Genomic DNA, 20,793 nt, shown 5'->3' with positions numbered 1-20,793 from the left:
AATGTATGATCTATTCTTGAAAATGTTCCCTATACACTTGAGAAGAATGTGTATCTGCTGCATTTGGGTGGAGTGTTCTGTAGATGTCTGTTAACGTCCATCTGCTCTAATGTTCAGTGCCTCTGTCTCCTTACTTATTTTCTGTCTGGTTGGTTTGTCCTTTGGGATGAGTAGTGTGTTGAAGTCTCCTAAAATGAATGAATTGCATTCTATTTCCCCCTTTAATTCTGTTAGTATTTGTTTCACATATGTAGGTGCTCCTGTGTTGGGTGCATAGGTATTTGTAATGGTTATATCCTCTTGTTGGACTGGCCTCTTTATCATTATGTAATGTCCTTCTTTGTCCCTTGTTATTTTCTTTGTTTTGAAGTCGATTTTGTCTGATACAAGTACTGGAGCTACTGCTTTTTTCTCCGTATTATTTGCATGAAATATCTTTTTCCATCCCTTTATTTTTAGTCTGTGTATGTCTTTGGGTTTGAAGTGAGTCTCTTGTAGGCAGCATATAGATAGGTCTTGCTTTTTTATCCATTCTGTAACTTTTTGTCTTTTGACTGGTACATTCAACCCATTTACATTTAGAGTGATTATTTATAGATACTTATATTGCCTTTGCAGGCTTTTGATTTGTATTTACCAAAGGTTTAAGGGCAGCTTCTATACTATCCAACATTCTAACTCGCTTATTACGCTATTTCAAACACAGTCTAAAGGGTTTTTTTTTTTCTCCTTTCTTTTTCTTCTTCTGCCACTCTTTATATATTAGGTGTCATATTCTGTACTCTTTGTATATCCCTTGACTGACTTTGTGAGTAGTTGATTTAATTTTGCATTTGCTTAGTTATTAATTGGTCTAGTTCCTTTACTGTGGTTTTATTTTCTCTTGTGACAGCTATTTAGCCTTGGGAGCACTTCCATCTAGAGCAGTCCCTTTAAAATACACTATAGAAATGGTTTGTGGGAGGTAAATTTCCTCAACTGTTGCTTATCTGGAAATTGTTTAATCCCTACTTCAACTTCAAATGATAATCTTGCTGGATAAAGTATTCTTGGTTCAAGGCCCTTCTGTTTCATTGCATTAAATATATCATGCCACTCCCTTCTGGCCTATAAAGTTTCTGTTGAGAAGTCTGATGATAGCCTGATGGGTTTTCCTTTGTATGTGATCATTTTTCTCTCTCTGGCTGCTTTTAATATTCTGTCCTTGTCTTTGATCTTTACCATTTTAATTATTATATGTCTTGGTGTTGTCTTCCTTGGATCCTTTGTGTCACAAGATCTGTGCACTTCCATGGCCTGAGAGACTATTTCATTCCCCAGATTGGGGAAGTTTTTGTCAATTATTTCCTCAAAGAGACTTTCTACCCCTTTTTTCTCTTCTTCTTCTGGTACCTCTATAATATTAATATTGTTTCATTTGTATTTTCATTCTTAGAGATCCTTTTTCCTTTCTGTGCCTCAGCTTCTTTGTATTCCTGTTCTCTAATTTCTGTTTCATTTACCATCTCCTTCACCTCATCTAATCTGCTTTTAAATCCCTCCATTGTATGTTTCATTTCAGATACTGCATTTTCAAAGTTTCTATCTCTTTCTTGAAATCCTCCCTGAGAACTTGATTATTTTTCTCCAGTTCCATTAGCATGTTTATGATTTTTATTTTGAAATCTTTATCAAGAAGATTGGTGATCTTAGTTGCACTTAGCTCTCTTTCTAGTGTTTGAGGGATTTTGGTTTGTACAAGATTCTTTTGCCATTTCATATTTCTAGTGATTACTATGGAATAATAACTTTGTGTAGGTGGCGGTGCCCTCTTTTGTCCAGAAGCTCTACTCTCTGGACCTGCCCAGCACCTGGAGCGATGGCAGGTGCACAGGTGAGTGTTGCTGGTGCCTACTGGGAAGAAAGAGCTCTTTCCTGCTCACCAGCTGCAGTGCCTGCCTTCATTCCCAGGGCCAGTGGGCTGAGCACGCATGGAGGAGCCTCTGCGTTACGCCCTTGTAGCTGCTGTAGGTGGGACCGCCCTCTGGCTGGCCTGGCACAATGGTGGGGGCAGCAGTTTTGCAAACTGGTACCAGCCAGGAGGAGGGAGCGTCAGGCTGTATGTCACATTAGGGGGCCTCAGTGCGTTGCCTACCAGCGGGAGAGAGCACCTGAAGCTCCGGAAAGTTCCCAATCTGCTGGGCTGAGTGTGCCAGGACAATTTCGTCCACCTGTCCTTTCTCCTGAGCAGTAAGCTCTGTGTAATCCTTGCCCCTTTAGCAGCCCGCTCACTACTGGGAAGCCTTTCAAAGTGCCCACCTTTCTTTTGTCCCAGAGCATCTAGTTGTGGGTACCTGTTCTCCACAAGCGGCTGAAATCACAGTCTCTCCATGTATTTTGCCTGTCTTTGCTTTCCAACCCCACTAATCTTCAGAACACTATGTAATGTGGGTTCGTGCTCCCAGAGCAGATCTCCAGGGGTGGTTGTTTAGCAGTCCTGGGCTTCTACTCCCTCCCTACTGTTTCTCTACCTCCTACCCGTGAGTTTGCAAATGAAGAGGGCTTGGGTACCGCTGGATTGCAGCTTTGCTACTTACCCTTTTCTGTAAGATCTTCTCTTTTCCCCAGATGTAGGCTGTCTGCTGCAGTCTTCTTTCCAGTCGCTCTTTCAGGATTATTTGTATTTGCTGTATTTTCATGTTATTTGTGGTTTTGGGAGGATGTTTCTGCCTCACTTCTTACGCTGCCATCTGCCCTGATAGATTTTTAGTTAAAAAAGACATGAGATCTTTAATAGTCTTTTCAGACAATTATGGATATTTTTCTTCGGTAATACGCTAGAACTGACAAGTGTTGGTTTCTTAATAGTTGGCTGCAGTTCGGAATCTGAAACTGTATTAGTGAACTTTTCATTCTCTGTTACAGTAAAATCCATTGGTCTTTTAAATTTTAAATAGATCTTTTTTACCAATGCATATTTTTGTGACATTATGCATTGATCATTTGGAAAATATTGGTGCACTGAGTTATACATGCCAGCAAAAAATCACAATTATTAATATAACCACCAGTCTCATGTGAAAAACTTTTAATTGTTGAGAAGATGTCATGCTTGCAGAGATGGCTACAATTTTCAAAAATTCTGATTTTCATTTGAAAGCTCGAATTTTATCACTGGCAGCAATGCTCCATTGTACCATTATAGAGTAAATGTCTGCAAAATACAAGTCCAAATAATGATGATAGTTTATCTGTTGGCCACACTCTCACATAAAAATATTTTACTATGGAAATGAACAGCTAATATAGCTCACAATTCAATCACACAACTGCTTTTCCTCAAGACAACCTGATTATACTGTTACCTTATTCAGAAAGGATTTCCCCCTTCCTGGCAATTTGTATCTTTAAATTGATACATATGATCCATTTACATTTAATGTTTAATTCTTGTTCCTTTGAAGTTAATGTGTTTTGTTTTTGGCTGCTTTTAAGAGTAGGGAAGAGGAGATATGACCAAATAGAGGTCTTGGCTTTAGATAATACAGTATAAAAGAGAAAAGAGAAAGTTTATGGTATGTTGGCAGATTGGACAGTACAAGCATGTGGGATATAATACAATAAGATTCATAAGCTGCAAATGAGGTGGGGTTGAGGAAGGAATATTAAAGAGTAAAGAGAGAAAGATTTGAAATAGTTATTTCAGAGGGTAGGAGAGAAATGACAAGGGAAATATAATAGCTTTCTGGGCAGAACTCAAGACCCATCTGAAATTTGTGGTCAGGAGTTTAAAGTGAAACTTGTCAGCTTTTGGTGGGGGTGTATATACGTACATGTGCATGCATAACTACTTTTTACAGAGCCTGCCCTTTAATCAACATGGCCCAAGTGGTTGGAGCTCATTGCTAACTACACCCATTGCTAATTGTCAATCCTCCCATCCTAGCAAGAAATTGGCTAGACTAGAGAAGGAGCTAGGGAATAGAAATGGCTAGGATGTGCAGAACCTAAAAGAAATGACTTAGTTTTAAATCTGTACCAAGTTAAATAAAGAGTTGTGAAGCTGATTCGCCTCTGCTAAATGTTCATACTTGGAACTACTTTATGCTGAGGTAAAGAAAAAAATTTTTGGTTGGACATAATCTGTGTGTGCTGACTGCTATAGAATAATAGCAAGGGAAAGATAATTATGGGGAGAAAAGAGCAGAAACAACCAGAATCCAATGAGGTGTAAGTTTTCTATGTTAGGCTTTTTATGTCAGGCTTCTGAACTGTATTCCCCTCTTAACTTCCTCCTCTGTCTGTTCTGGGTAGTAGGAAGGAGTTGTGTCTACTGACAGCCCTGAGCCACACCACGTGGTTCAAAGCTCAGAAGAAGGCCTGCTTTTCTGGCCTAGATTTCCTGACAGTTTGTTCTGGCCCCAGGTTTAAGTCAGCTCTTTTCTCTGGGAATGTGCATTCTTTTAGAGTGAGACCTGCAGGCAAATAAAACATCAGTGTTTAAATAGTTTAGGCTTTACAATCACATTTCCTGGGTTCAAACTCTGGCTTTCAAGGACTTAATCTCTTTACATCTCACTTCATAGTATCTGTCTCATTAAGGTTGTGAAAATTATGTGAGATAATTCATGTAAAGCACTAGAATAGTACCTAAGCATGCAAATAAACACCAGATATCATTTTCATTTTCTATAGGAAGACACTTGAGGTATCACTTATGTACCCTTTATCAAAGAATATTTAGCAATTAGCTCTACAATCAACTTTTTGTAGAGTTGGTATATGTAATAAGTAACAACACAATACGCTAGAGCGAAATGAACTGGATATGAATCCTGCTTCTCTACTTTGAGGCCTTGACCAGGTTAATTAATGCATGTCCCCCAGCTTCTTCATTTATAAAGTGGAAATAGTAATAGTCCCTGCTTTATAGAGTTGCTATGAGGATTGTAAGTTAATGCATGTAACTCATATCAGCACCTAAAATGCTTAGATAGTACGTGGTACATAATAAACATTCAGTAAATTTTTTGCAGCTATTACACATAAAAAAACACTGGTTCATTCATTTTAGTACTGAAAGAGGGCCTTACAAAATAGTACAACTTCTTTTATATATGAGGCAGTTGAAGCTTAGTGAAATTTCACTGTTAGACGCTGGAAAAATTCTGTCCTGTGTTTTCTAACTCTTAATTTAATGTTCTGTTTGCCATGCTTCCTCCACTGAATGTAAAGAGATGCATCAGTAAAATTAGTGGAACAATTACTATCACTCAACCACATTTAAGGAACTCTTCACAAATATTAAAATACTGCATATAAATAGCATTTAAATAATTCTGTTCCTGCCCTTTGGGATCTTAGGAGAACCCATTGACTATTAGGCATCACCTGTATGGCAGGAATCTAAAAACTGATCTTATAAGGATTTTATATTTTCCTTTTAATAGATAAGAAGTAGTGCTATATATTGGTAGAAAAATAATATGTCTGTGTCTGTGGTCTACCAGTAGTGATGGAACTTACTCTTTCAATTTTGTTTTTCCAGTAAAATTGGTGAATTTGTAGAGTTGATATCCAGGGTTACGGCAGTCTTAAGCCAGGATAGCTGCTGTAGAAACTCAGATCGAGATTCTCTTCCCTTTTAGGGAATTTAACTTTTGGGATGGGCTATTTTTCACAGTATACTTTAACCTTAATCAGTGCATATAAACACAAATAGTTGAGTCAGTTCTTGATAACCCAGGATTGTCATTATTATTACTATTTATACTAATAGTTGCTAAAAGTAAAAGGATGCCCACATTAGTTCCTGCAGCTGTTTGTTCCCACATCAAATGACTGTACTTTTTATCAGTTTTATTGACATATGACTTGAATATCATAACACCCATTATAAGAGTGCAATTCAATGATTATTAGTAAATGTTTTGAGATGTGCTTCCATCACCACAGTCCACTATTAAAATATTTTATCACCCCCAATACTCCCTCACTAGTTGTCGGTCCTTATTCTCACTCCCACACCTAGGCAGCCACTGATCTACTTTTTGTCTTCATAATTTTCTGTTTCTTGACATCTCATGTAAATGGAATCATACAGCATATAGTCTTTTGCATCTGTTTTTGCAGTCCATCCATATTATGGCATGTGGGAATATTACAATCCTTTTTATTGCTAAATAGTAGTCTGTTATATGAAATGAATATATCACATTTTGTTACTCTTTTTACCAGTTGTTAGAGATTTAAATTGTTTCCAGTTTTGGCTACTATGGATAATGTTGCTATGAACATTTACATTCAAGTCTTTGTGTGAATGGTATGTTTTCATTTCTCTCCAGTAGTTTCCTAGGAGTGGAATTGCTAGGTCTTAAGTTTAACTTTTTAAGAAGTAGCCAAAGTGTTTTCAAAGTCTACTAGACTTTTAATGATGTATGCTTTTAGATAATTTTCTCTAGCCTCACAGTTAACTTGCTGTATCCCCTCTCCTGAATTTGATGCTATGGCAAGGCATCCTGATGAGTGTATTAAGTTTGCATAATACAAAGGCAGTGATAGTGTGGGTATGGGTATAAAGGACATTGTGATGTCTGGAATGTGTGTGTGTGTGTGTGTGTTTTCTAGATACTCAGCTGTGTTCTGGACTAGAGATGTTCCAGGATGTATCTATTATTTGGGAATTTCAGATACAAAAAGCCCCCAGTGTGGCAGGGGATATAGTCTACATGATTATCCACTCCTCTAGAATTTTATGAGGCAGGAGAAGAGACTTAATAGCAAAGATGAGGGGCAATCAAAACAGATGCTATCAGATATTTGACCCAAAGAAATGAGTTGTGTCTGCAATAATTGTCATTATTTTTTGCCTGAATTGCAAAGAAATCAAGAACCTGAGCAACCCAAATATTAACAAATGTTAACTATGTTATTTTATACCATTTTCTCTATACTCATGGTGCCCTACAGATTAACATTTTTAATTTTAGTTTTTTGTGAGTTATGCATAGTAGTTTGTAATTGGGCTGAGGCATTTATTTGGGTTGCACTGCTGATGTGTGGGGACAATTTACTTATTAGCCCAGCAGCTACATTTCTGTACTACTGTATTCTTTTCCTGTTTTCACATAGGAAGTAATTCTTAACAAACCTGGAGGCATCTGACACAATTTTCAATTATATTTTGTCATATTTTGAGTGTCCCTATGCTTCAAGTCTTCTTTCTTGCCACTATCAGTGACCTATTCTGCTATATTCCTCTAGTCCTTCTATTTTGCTTGCTTTTTAAAAACATTACTTTGCTAGGTCATTGTGGTTCTCATTTTAAACCCCTAACTAACCTACCTAGTAATAAGCCAGTATTTTTGTATTTTTGCGGATTGTTTTCCTTTTTCATTGGAAGACTTATCACACATTGTCTGCTATATTTTATGAAAATGTTCATTGACCTACCTTTCTGCCATTTATATTCCAGTTCAGGTCTTAATTATCTGCCATGATAGAGAAGGGCAGAGACACAAATGTAATCTCTGAAAATATAATTTGGTTTAAAAATGAATCAAATTCTCTTTTTGAACATCAGCTTTACCATTGTAATTATGCCCTGTTTAGACTAAAACTAGTTTAGTGTAAAAATAATTTACATTATTTAAAAACACATGAAATGATACAAAAGGAAGTATGTTAGAGGCCAAGGAAAAGTCACAATGGGGATAATAAGAAACACAGTTTAACACACCAAGCTGATTACTTCATTTATTTTATGCCTTAAATATTAAAATTATTTAGATATATGAAAAAAGGGAATTGGACAAAAGTTCTTGAATTCTTAAACCTCTCTCTCTTTTTTTTTTTTTTTTTGGTAGATAATTATTTTTTATTGAAGGGTAGTTGACACACAGTATTACATTCCATTAGTTTCAGGTGTACAACATAGTGATTCAACATTTATATACTTGACAATTCTAGGTACCAGCTATCACCATACCAAGCTGTTACAATATCTTGACTATATTCATTACATCCCGGTTACTTACTATTTTACCATTGGAAGTGTGTACTTTTTTTTTTTGTTTGTTTGTTTGTGAGGGCATCTCTCATATTTATTGATCAAATGGTTGTTAACAACAATAAAATTCTGTATAGGGGAGTCAGTGCTCAATGTACAATCATTAATCCACCCCAAGCCTAATTTTCGTCAGTCCCCAATCTTCTGAGGCATAACAAACAAGTTCTTACATGGGGAACAAATTCTTACATAGTGAATAAGTTCTTACATGGTGAACAGTACAAGGGCAGCCATCACAGAAACCTTCGGTTTTGCTCATGCATTATGAACTATAAACAGTCAGTTCAAATATGAATACTCATTTGATTTTTATACTTGATTTATATGTGGATACCACATTTCTCTATTATTATTATTTTTAATAAAATGCTGAAGTGGTAGGTAGATACAAGATAAAGGTAGAAAACATAGTTTAGTGTTGTAAGAGAGCAAATGGAGATGATCAGGTGTGTGCCTGTAGACTGTGTGTTAATCCAAGCTAGACAAGGGCAATCAAACATCCACGTATGCAGAAGATTTCTCTCAGAACAGGGGGGGTGAGGTTCTAAGCCTCACCTCTGTTGATCCCCAATTTCTCACCTGATGACCCCCCTGCGACTGTGCCTGTCTTAGGTTGTTCTTCCCTTGAGGAACCTTACCCGTCTCTGGCTAACCAGTCATCTTCCGGGGCCATACAGGGAAATGTAAAGTTGGTAAGTGAGAGAGAAGCCTTATTGTTTGAAATGGTTAGCTTTTTATTTCTTTGCATATTTATGCCCTGTAGCTTCTATGCCCAGCATTTGTCTTGAGGTATCTTTACCACTTGGAAGAATTATGATACTCGGTAAATTTGATATGAGGCACGAATTCTATTTAAGGGTTGTAATTAGGAAGGAAGAAGAAAAGCTATAGAAGTAGCAGGTGGCAGAAAACATGGGAAGATTGATTATTTCTTTGACATATCTTCTTGTAGAGTAACTTCAGCATGTATAGGTTTTAAGCTACTACTTAAATTGTGCACACACATTAACATAATAGGAGTATAGTTACATAACCAAAGCATACCTGTAATTACCAGCCATCTCCAGTGAAACCAAGAAAACCAGTTAGGCACCTTAGGCATTTGTGAAAACTTATCTATGATATGGTGGATATTGTCCAACTGAACTTGAACAGTCTGAGAGAAATCAGACAAATTAAAACAACCCATTCCTGGGGAATGTTCACATCCCTTATGTTCTTTTAACAGTAAATAGTCTGTAGTTGTAAGATTTTGGAGCGCTACAATTTGCACTTCTCCTAATTCTTGATTGAGTTCCAACAGTGTAGATCCAGTCAAATTTGTTGTTTTACTGTATGCACAGGCCAGCTTAGATATCTCCTTCCTCATTCCCATGGCAAGTCCAGGAACTGGTGGGATGAGTGCATCTACAGCTGTAGCAGTGTGTGGATCTTTTGGGGTTTTTTTTTTTTTATTGAAGGGTAGTTGACAACAGTATTACATTACATTAGTTTCAGGTGTACAACACAGTGATTCAACATTTATATACATGATAATTCTAGGTACCAGCTATCACCATACCAAGTTGTTACAATATTTTGACTATATTCCTTATGCTATACATTACATCCCAGTTACTTATTTATTTTACAATTGGAAGTGTGTTTATATATATATATATATTTTTTTTTGTGAGGGCATCTACAGCTGTAGCAGTGCGTGGATCTTTGTTGGGGTTTTTTGATGATCATCTTCTGGCATGAGTCTTCCAGAGAGTGCTGATGTTGGAAGTTCTTTTTCATATCGTATCTTAGTTCATTTTCGGGGTAGCCCAATTAGGCTTTGATCCTCTGTATAAACACAAACAGACCCTTTGCCTACACTTTTATATGCCCTTTATACCCTTGTGTAGAACTCATTGGAGGCTTAAACCTCTCTTTAAATGGACTATACTGGGTATCTTCTAGAAAGGTTACTTAAAATCTTAATGTTTTGGGAAGTCAGTTTTTTTCCCACAAGGATTTAAAATAGCTATTATATTTTGAGTCAGACCTCTGAAAAATGACTGTATGTCTTTCCAAGATTTTTGAAAATTGGCACTGTCTTGCATGCTTTCTGGGCACAGTTTGTTTTTTGGGTTCATTTTTTTCATGGGTGTTCAAAATAAATAGAAATTTGTTATTGAAATGGGAAAAAGCATTACTGTAAAGCTGATTACAGCTAGTGCTGGAAAGAATCTTGCCCTCTGATTGGAAATATTTTTCCAGTTTGTTGACCTGCTTAAAATTCCTAAGAACTATTTTTCTTTCCAACTTTCAGACATAAACCCATTCTGAGGTCAGTATGGTCGAGTCTAGAGAATAAAGAAATGAATAACTTTGGTTTTGTGTTCGCCTTAACATTTGTCTTATACCTGAAAGGAAGTATCTACTGAATATTTTAAGCACCACCATGATTACCATCTTGAAATGAATATTTGTACTAGATTAAAAAGAATCTTCTGAGAAATCATAATTGCTGCTTCTCAACCCATTCCCCCACTGATGGTTCTTTCTAACCATGTAGGATATGATAGCACTTCACTTACCTCGAGCAGTGTTTTTTAAAAATGCTCTGAGAACTCATGTGATATGAAGGTCCTGTTGTCCCTATAATCTTTTAGCATTTGTTTATGATATATATGTGTATTGTTTAGTCATATGAATTATAATTTATTTCAGATGCCTTCTTTGTTTAACTTAAATACCTTACTCCATGTTTTATCAAAAATCATGCTCTTTTCTTCATTTTTGCTTGATTTTCCTGCAGTGGCAAGAAAAGTCAGTTCCTGAAGTTACTTTGCTCCACTGAGAGGCCCTCAAAATAATCTGAACTCCAAGAGTAATGAAACGCTTATTGTATTTTAATCTTTCTCAAATAACTATTTAGGAAATGTTTACTTTAAATAAATTAAAATCTTTCTGCCTCTATTTCTAATTACTATTAGTAGTACTATATTTCACTATGCCAAAAGCCTTGGTAGTAACTGATCAAGCATAGAGAGGAAAAAAGAAAATCTACCAATTTTGTTGTTGATCCCTCTTTCTAATCTACTTTTCTCTGACCTTGCTTGCTGTTGCCTCAGCCCCTATCATCTACTGTAACAAATATTGGATCTGTCTCCTAATCGGCCTTTCTCATCAGTCGTGCCTTCTTCCAGTCTGTCCTTATTGTTCCTTAGAAATCAATAGCTGATAACTAGCATACATATTCAGAATCAAGCCCCAGACTCTTTAAGGGTTCTATGTAAGGTCTTTGCTCATGATTTAGCCCTTCCTTATTTCTTTGGATGCTCAAACCAGAGGAACTACTTGCAGTTTCCTGAATATATTTCATTAATTTTTAAATTTTTTTTTTGTATACTGAGAAAAAAAACCAAAAAAATGTTATCAAATGTATATCACTGTGGTTCAACAGTTCCCCCCCCCACCTCTGCCCACACCCCTCCCCCTTGGTAACTAGTAGTTACTTCTCAGTATCTATGAGTCTAATGCTGTTTTATGTTTTTTCTGTTTTGCTTTGTTTTTATATTCCACAAATAAATGAAATCATGTATTTGTCTTTTTCCACCTGGCTTATTTCACTGAGCATAATACTCTCTAGATCTATCCATGTTGTTGCAAATGGCAAAATTTCTTTTCTTTTTATGGCTGAATAATAATCCACTGTGTATATGTACTACATCTTCATCCATGCATCTACTGATGGACACTTAGGTTACTTCCATATTTTAGCTATTACAAACAGTGCAGCAGTAAACATAGGGGTGTGTATATCTTTTTGAGTCAGAGATTTTGTTTTCTTCAGGTAAATTCCCAAGAGTGGAATTACTGGGTCAACTGGTATTTCTATTTTTAGTTTTTTGAGGAACCTCCATATTGCTTTCCACAATAGTTGCACCAATTTGGAGTCCCACCAAATGTGTAGGAGGGTTCCTATTTCTCTGCACCCTCACCAGCATTTGTTATTTCTTGTCTTTTGGATAGTGGCCATCCTAACTGGTGTCAGGTGATATCTCATTGTGGTTTTAATTTGCATTTCCCTGATGATTAGCAATGTGGAGTATCTTTTCATGTGCCTGTTGGCCATTTGTATTTCTTCAGAGAAGTATCTGTTCAGGTCCTCTGCCCATTTTTTGATCGGGTTATTTGTTTCCTGGGTGTTGAGGTATATGAGTTCTTTATATATTTTGGATATTAAACCCTTATCAGATGAGTCGTTTACAAATATATTCTTCCATACTGTAGGATGCCTTTTTTTGTTCTGCTGATGGTGTCCTTTGGTGTACAGAAGCTTTTTAATTTGATGTAGTCCCACTTGTTCATTTTTTATTTTGTTTCCCTTGCCTAAGGAGGTGTGTTCAGGAAAAAGTTGCTCATGTTTATATTCAAGAGAATTCTGTCTGTGTTTTCTTCTAAGAGTTTTATGGCTTCATGACTTACATTCAGGTCTTTGATCCATTTCAAGTTTACTTTTGTGTATGGAGTTAGACAGTAATCCAGTTTCATTCTCTTACATGTAGCTGTCCAGTTTTGCCAACACCAGTTGTTGAAGAGGCTGTCTTTTCCCCATTGTATGTCCATGGCTCCTTTATCATGTATTAATTGACCATATATGCTTGGGTTTACATCTGGGCTCTCTATTCTGTTCCATTGATCTGTGGGTCTGTTCTTGTGCCAGTACCAAATTGTTCTGATTACTGCAGCTTTGTAGTAGAACTTGAAGTTAGAAAGCATAATCCCACCAGCTTTTTTTCTTCTTTGTTAGGATTGCTTTGGCTATTCAGGGTCTTTTGTGGTTCCATATGAATTTTAGAACTATTTGTTCAGGTTTATTGAAGAATTCTGTTGGTATTTTGATAGGGATTGTACTGAATCTGTAAATTGCTTTGAGGGCAGTATGGCCATTTTGACAATATTAATTCTTCCTATCTGTGAGCATGGGATAGGTTCCCATTTTTGGTGTCTTCTTTAATTTCTTTCATGAGTGTCTTGTTGTTTTCAGAATATAGGTCTTTCACCTCTTTGGTTGGTTTATTCCTAGGTATTTTATTCTTTTTGATGCACTTATAAATGGAGCTGTTTTCCTGATTTTCTGCTAGTTTATTGTTAGTATTTAGGAATACAACAGATTTCTGTGTATTAATTTTGTATCCTGCAACTTTGCTGAATTCAGTTATTAGTTCTAGTAGTTTTTTGGTGGATTCTTTAGGGTTTTCTGTGTACCATATCATGCCATCTGCAAACAGTTACAGTTTAACTTCTTCCTTCCCAGTCTGGATGCCTTTTATTTCTTTGTGTTGTCTGATTGCCATGTCTAGGACCTCCGGTACTATGTTGAATAAAAGTGGTGAGAGTGGGCATTCTTGTCTTTTTCCCAATCTTAGAGGAAAAGCTTTCTGCTTTTTGCTATTAAGTACAATGTTGGCTGTGGGTTTGTCATATATGCCCTTTATTATGTTGAGGTACTTGCCCTCTATACCCATTTTGTTAAGAGTTTTTATCGTGAATAGATGTTGAATTTTGTCAAATGCTTTTTCAGCATCTATTGAGATGATTATTTGATTTTTATCCTTCTTTTTGTTAATGTGGTGTGTGATATTGATGGTGTGGGATCATCCTTGCATCCCTGGAATAAATCCCACTTGGTCATGATGGATGATCTTTTTTATGTATTTTCAAATTCAGTTTGCTAATATTTTGTTCAGTGTATTAGCATCTGTTTTCATCAGGGATGTTGGTCTGTAATTTTCTTTTTTTATGGTTTCTTTGTCTGCTTTTGGTATTAGAGTGATGCTGGCCTCATAGGAAGAGTTGTGAAGTATTCCCTCTACTACTTTTGGAATGCTTTAAGAAGGATGGATACTAGGTCTTCTTTAAATGTGTTTTTTTTTTGTACATTTTTTGTAGGCATGACAGCCATCTTTGGTGTTTGTGTAACTTGTGGAGAACACAGCCCATGAGGGTTAAGGATGAGAGGCAGAATATACCAATGGACAATATGCCTGGCAATCCAGGAAGCTAAACAATAACAGTTGACCCAAAAGGACCAGGACTTGATTGGTAATTGCCAGCTTCCTTAACTTTTGTTCTTGCTTCCAACTTAGAACTCACCAGAGCAAGCCAAATAACACACATGATGCCTGCTACTAGTTAGCCTGCCTACAGCTTCCCCACCCAGTAGGCTCCAATCGGGGCACACCTGAAGCCTTCTCTTTTTTCCACTGTAAAGCTTTTCCACCTCTCAGCCTGCCTTTGAGTCTGCCTAAACGAAGTGATGGTGGCTGACTCCCTTGCTGTATATAGTAAGCTCTGAATAAATAGTCTTTGCCTTTCTTATTTGGTTGGTCTTCATTTCCACAATGGCGGAAAAAACCTATTATTTTATTTATATCTGAAGTGATTAACAATAAGTATAGTTTTAAAACTATTTTTAATTCCTGTGCTAGCTATGTTTTATGATTTTCTCCATGTTTTGTAAACATAGAGGCTTATATTTTATAAAGGTGAAGACAGGTTTTGTCATAAGGATTCTCTTACTTTATTTCTTTAATTAAAAGATACACAAGAAAAATCTGTCACTTAATAGTAGAAACAAAATTGTAGTCAAATTTTAATCTTGAGGTCTTTGTCTTAGATGTAGTTATTCAAAGCTTTTCATTTGGTGTATTAAAGCATACTTTTAAAAGAAATCAGTCTATGGTAGAGATTTAAACATATGATAATTAAATGCATTTTAGGTTTTATTTCTTATGTTAAGAATATCCTTTCATTCTTTTAAAATATTAGGTATGTTGAATTTTATCAAATAATTTCTTGCATTATTTACTGTTTTTTATTTAACCCCTTGGTGATATATATATATATATATATATATATATATATATATCAAAGGAAAATACAGAATTGCATTAAAAGCAGGATATTCTTGCTATGAACATTTTATTGACCAATTTGTGTATGTAATTGGTGTAAGAGTAAAGATACATTGTACAGGAGTATATTTTTTATATATTTTTTCTATATATAGATTTCATATAATTGAACCATGTATATGATCCAAAATAAACTGTTTGGTTTAGTGAATTATTATTTTTGCTTAAATAATCTTAACTTTATAAAGGGTCTCTCCCTTTTGTAAAGATCCTGAAAGTACCAGAACCTATACCTTGATTTTTGTATACCCTCCCTCTTGTTTCTACAATTGAATGACTAATGAGGCTACTTTAACTCTAAAACTATGGAAAGAATAGTTTTTTATCTATCTAGTGTTTTATTTTACTGGTTACTCTCTATTTATTGTTTGCTTGTCTATTAACAGATATTCCCTTCAGAGAGGTAGCTCCTTCACATGTTTAACACCTGGCCCCCATTGGGACTTCACTTTGGTGAGTAGATAATGGGTTTTTATTTCAAGTCATTAGAGAGAATTCACTCATGGGCTGTCTTTCAACCTGGTATACAGCTCAGTTTTCTGTAGTTCTCGGAATATGTTGAGGTACAGAGTTTCTTTTGCCGTCTTTAGCAGCCTAATTGAATTTTTTCTGCAAACAAGCTGAACTTTTTCTTTCAGTTAAATATGAAACATATTTTGAAAAGTTCCAGATCTATTCATCTTTAGCTCAATCCAGTCCTTTCTCTTATTCCTACCAGTGTTAAAATTAGGAGACTATATCATGAAATATGAAGCTTTTTTTTGGCACATACTCTAATGGCTTTTTCTTGTTTGAAAATGTAAAAATCATTGCAGAGAATAAATATATTGAATGAATTTTCTCTTATTAATCATCTTAGTATAGAAGGAGTGCATTATTTTTAGAATGAGACTTTACAGAGGCATCAACTTTGTGCAAAGTAACACTGGAGAATTGATTCTTTTTATAATTAAAAACTCATTACCTATTCTTACTACTCATACAAATAATGTACAAATAAAGCATGAGTCTTCTGCTTTTCTTATTTGGGGAACATAGCAAAAAATGACTGTTTCTAGTTTGCCAAACTATACTTGTCTACATGTATTGGTGTGCTAATGGATTCATCAATACATATTTAATTTGTATCCTGTTCTTTTGTGTTTAATTTATATATCTGTCAGGGAGTCCTGTACAATATTTCTTTACTCTTATACCAATTATATACACTAGTTGGTCAGTAAAACATTCACAGCAAGAATATCCTGCCTTCAATTCTGCATTTTCCTTTGAAACTTTCATCTTGGTCCCTTTCCTTTACTGGTTTACGAACCTAAACTTAAAATCTTTAGTGGAGAATTGTCTCCAAACTTGATTTTTCAAACCTATCAGCAAAAATATTTTGATCAAGTACTCCTGATATATTTATTTGTAATTTTTATGTATGTAGCACCAATATTTGCTAATATCTCAAAGCACAGTACTCATTTAGGGTAAGGTTAATGATAGTGGACATAAATCTTTATTTCAAATAGCCATGATAAATTCACAGTTTGAGGCTGACTTTTTATTGGATCTGATTAGATTGTTATTGTCTTTAACCTTATTATGAGTGATGATTAACTCATCTGTATATTAAATATTATACAGCTTCTTTTTAAGATTAAGAAATGCATAAAAATATAAGTTCTAACATTTTTCCTCCTACACTTCAGGGAAGTTATCTCGCAAAAACACTTCTGTAGAGGTCTCCCATGACAAAGGATGGTTCATGTATTGAAACTTTGGAATGCAGTTAAGAAGTACTTAAAGGAAGATGTGTAACTTTTAAATGCATAGTTTAAGAAAGAAAAAGAGAAAAATTAAGCTTATAACTCAAGAGATTAAAAAAACAACAATGGAGTAAACCAAAGAAAACAGAAAAAGCAAGAGTAGAAAATTATAAAATCAACACCAATCATGATAAAATTCTTGACAAACCAAGAATGGAAAAGAACTTCCTTAGCCTGAGACCTGCCACAAACAGCATACATAATGATAAAATGATGACTGCTGCACCATATCTATTTAGAATTGTACTAGTGCTCCTAGCCAACACAGTAAGATAGGAAAAGAAGTGGTAGCAAATTAAAAGAAATAGTATGATTTCATTACTTAGAGACGATTGTCTACATAGAATATCCAAAGAATAGCAGTAACAGCTATTAGAACTAACAGGAATTCAAGCAAGGTTACTGGCTATAAAAGCTACAAAAAGAAAAAAATAGAATGTATATAACCTAGCAGTAAACATTTAATTTTATTTAAAACAGTAATTTTAACGATGCTTTTATTGAAATAAAAACAATTTTAAAAACTAGGAATAAACCTAATAAAAGATCTGTGAGACTTTTATGGGAAATATTGGAAAGCATTAGTAAAGAACAAAGGACACCTAATTAAATGATTATACCATATTCATTCAAGAAAAGACTTAATAGCATAATGTCAATTCTCCCCAAATTAATTAATAAATTCAGTGCAGTTCTGATAAATCACGTTAGAGTATAATAGATCTCATTTTATACTTCCTGTTGAAAAGTAGAAAACCCTGAACAGTGAGAGTAGGATACAAGTCAGGGAACATATGTACTGTATTAGCTATTAAGACAACACCAAGGGTACAATAATTACACAGCATAATGTGCGTGCAGGTATAGACAAATAACTGATGGAACAAAATAGAGAACCCAGACACTGATCTACATATATATGAGAACTTACTGTATCATAAGCACTATGAAGGAATGGTGCTGTCAGTAAGTGGTGTTGGGATGGGGGCAATTGGCTGTGTTACCCCATAGCACATACATACAAAAGTAAATTCTAGGTGGATTGAATATATAAATATGAAAAGCAAAACCTTAAAAAATTTGAAAGAAAACATAGGATGTTTTAAAATCTGTTAAATTTCTTCATACATATGTCCATGCACATGTATGATTTTATGTAAATGTATAAATATTATCATGTATGTGCTTTTTCCCTCAGTGCACTCTTCTTTTTGCCTCGAGGTGTCCTCCTTTCTTCTCGTCTCCTCTAAGTCTTTCCATCCCCCCCAACCTCTACTTTAATCCATGTCAGCAACATTATATGTACCCTTCTCTGTTTTGCTTAGAGAATTATTTACATAGCCTCACAAATAACAGATGCGGGGTTTTTGCTTAGTTTGCTTTCAAAATTAGGATCAAATTATTCATACTTTTCTGCATCTTCTGAACATGACCTTAAGATGAGAAAAGATTTCCTCATTTTTTAGTTTTTTCCAATAGACTTGTATTGTTCTTTCCCATCTTATCATTTTCTTAATGTCTTTTAGTTAAATTTGAAATTGTATGTTATAGTTTTGCTTTGCAGCCTTGAGCATTTCCTTCTGAGGTGCTTTCCCTGTAGGGATATTATTCTGCCTTTATTCTCTTTTTTCTTAGGTTGATTTTGTATTGGATTTGACTTGGACAGAATTTTCTGCTCATTCTAATGTGAATTTAGTTTTCCTGAACTTTTACAAAGGAGCTTGGTTCAGATAGCTTCTCTAACTTCATAGATCTCTCTCTCTTCTTTTCATGGTGGCTTGTTTCTGAGATGCTATCTTCATGTATTTTCCCCACTTCCATCTGGACTTTATCTTCCCTTTTTTCTCCATTGTTCTGATCCTGCTCAATTTTGATTGCACTCCCACCAGTTTCTCCTCAGGGTGAGCCAGGACTTGGAAGGGAGCCCTGGCTCATCAGTTTTGAGAGTTCATTAAGAACTAGGCTGTACCACAAGTAATCTGAAGAGTTATTTGAGATGTGAGAGAAAGAAGTGTTACTTAAAGACTCTTCTTCAATATTGGTTAAAGACACATACACAGTTTTTGCTACTGCTAGCACCAGTAGTGCTGAATGAAGGGATAAATGGTTCCTAGAAGGTATGCCAGGGATGTGTATATTCATCTTCCAGCTGATAAATCCTGCTTCAAACAACAAATCTTACTTTGGGCCATGAGAAAAGTTTTATGGTAAAGATAATTCTTCCCATGGGAAAAATATATATGTTCCTTTAAAAAGAAAACTTGTTTCCCGTTATGTGTAAAACATATTTTACTTTTTTTCTAACAGTCCTTGACTTACATAAGAGTTGTGTTCTTACAAATTTACGTAAGTAAATTATTTAATAGGGTGGAATCACTTCACAAACACATGATTTGGTCAGGGGGCTCTTTAGACAATATGTATGCTAAAGATAATTTATGAGCATCCCAAATAATTTTCTTATGAATACAGCCAAAGGCTATTCTTTTTTAAGTAATTTTACTAGTTGTATGCAGTCTAATGGGTAACATGCATTCCCCTCCATGTAAAAATGAAACCATTTTTTTCTTATAGAAAAGAAAATGAAGAGAGAAAGCTGATGATGTTGTAAGCCTTAGCAGCCTTGATCTGAAGGTAAGCCTTATACTACTCTGTCAAAGAAAAGCAATTTAAAAATACACAGGTAGGATTTTATTTCTGTGCCGTAAGAATATGAATGCTGATTTCTTTGGCATTTTTAAAGTGCAAAACTGAGTAATATTGGCTCTCACAGATAAATTGTTTTTTCTGCTCTACTACTTTGTTAAAAATTAAGAGAAAACCTCCCATAAATGATGTTAGGTCATATCTAGTAATCACAAACTCAAATGCCTAAGAAGACCAGACATATATCTGCAAAGAAGGGAGGTATGGATATGAACAGACACTTCTCCAAAGAAGAAATTCATATAGCCAACAGGCACATGAAAAGATGCTCCACATCACTAATTATCAGTGAAATGCAAATTAAAACCACAATGAGATATCACCTCACACCAGTTAGGATGGCCAATGTCGAAAGGACTAGCAACAACAAATCCTGGCGAGGATGCAGAGAAAGGGGAACCCTCCTGAACTGTTGGTGGGAATGTAAGCTAGTTCAACCATTGTGGAAAGCAATAGGGAGGTTCCTCAAAAAACTAAAAATAGAAATACCATTTGACCCAGGAACTCCACTCCTAGGAATTTACCCAAAGAAAACAACTTCTCAGATTCAAAAAGACATATGCACCCGTAAGTTTATCGCAGCACTATTTACAGTAGTCAAGATATGGACACAACCTAAGTGTCCATCAATAGATGAATGGATAAAGAAGATGTGGTACATATACACAATGGAATACTATTCAGCTATAAAAAACAAACAAATCCTACCATTTGTAACTTCATGGATGGAGCTAGAGGGTATTATGCTCAGTGAAATAAGTTGCAGAGAAAGACAAATACCAAATGATTTCCCTCATTTGTGGAGTATAACAACGAAGCAAAACTGAAGAAACAAAATAGCAGCGGACTCACAGACTCCAAAAAGGGACTGGCAGTTACCAAAGGGTGGGGAGGTGGGGCTGGGAGGGAGGGAGGGAGGGAGAAGGGGATTTTGGAGTATCATGATTGGTGCACACGGTATGTGTGGGGTCATGGGGAAGACAGCCTAGCTCAGAGAAAACAAACAGGGACTGTGCTGCATCTTCTTACACTGATGGACAGTGACTGCAATGGGGTATGTGGGGACTCGATAATAAGAGTGACTGTAACAACCACATTGTTTTTCTTGTGAAACCTTCATAAGTGTGTATCAGTTATACCTTCATAAATAAATAAACAAACAAATAAATAAAAAGAAAGCAAGTATGGTGAAAGTAGAGTGCCATGTCCTCCCTAGAAGAGGTAGCTGCTGCTGTGCTCCAGCTATTGCTGTGTGTGGCACTGTCAAAATAAAGAT

At 35.5% G+C, this 20,793-nt stretch overlaps 1 pseudogene; it reads left to right on the top strand.

The window, feature by feature from the left end:
- LOC118923911 (neuroepithelial cell-transforming gene 1 protein-like) overlaps nt 1-20,793 on the top strand; it is a 52,671-nt pseudogene that overhangs the window by 10,452 nt on the left and 21,426 nt on the right.

The sequence above is a fragment of the Manis pentadactyla genome, chromosome 3 (assembly GCF_030020395.1).
Source record: "Manis pentadactyla isolate mManPen7 chromosome 3, mManPen7.hap1, whole genome shotgun sequence".
NCBI classification, from domain to species: Eukaryota; Metazoa; Chordata; class Mammalia; order Pholidota; family Manidae; genus Manis; species Manis pentadactyla.
Note: the sequence above shows the minus strand (reverse complement) of the source record. Positions and strands in the feature narration are given on the sequence as shown.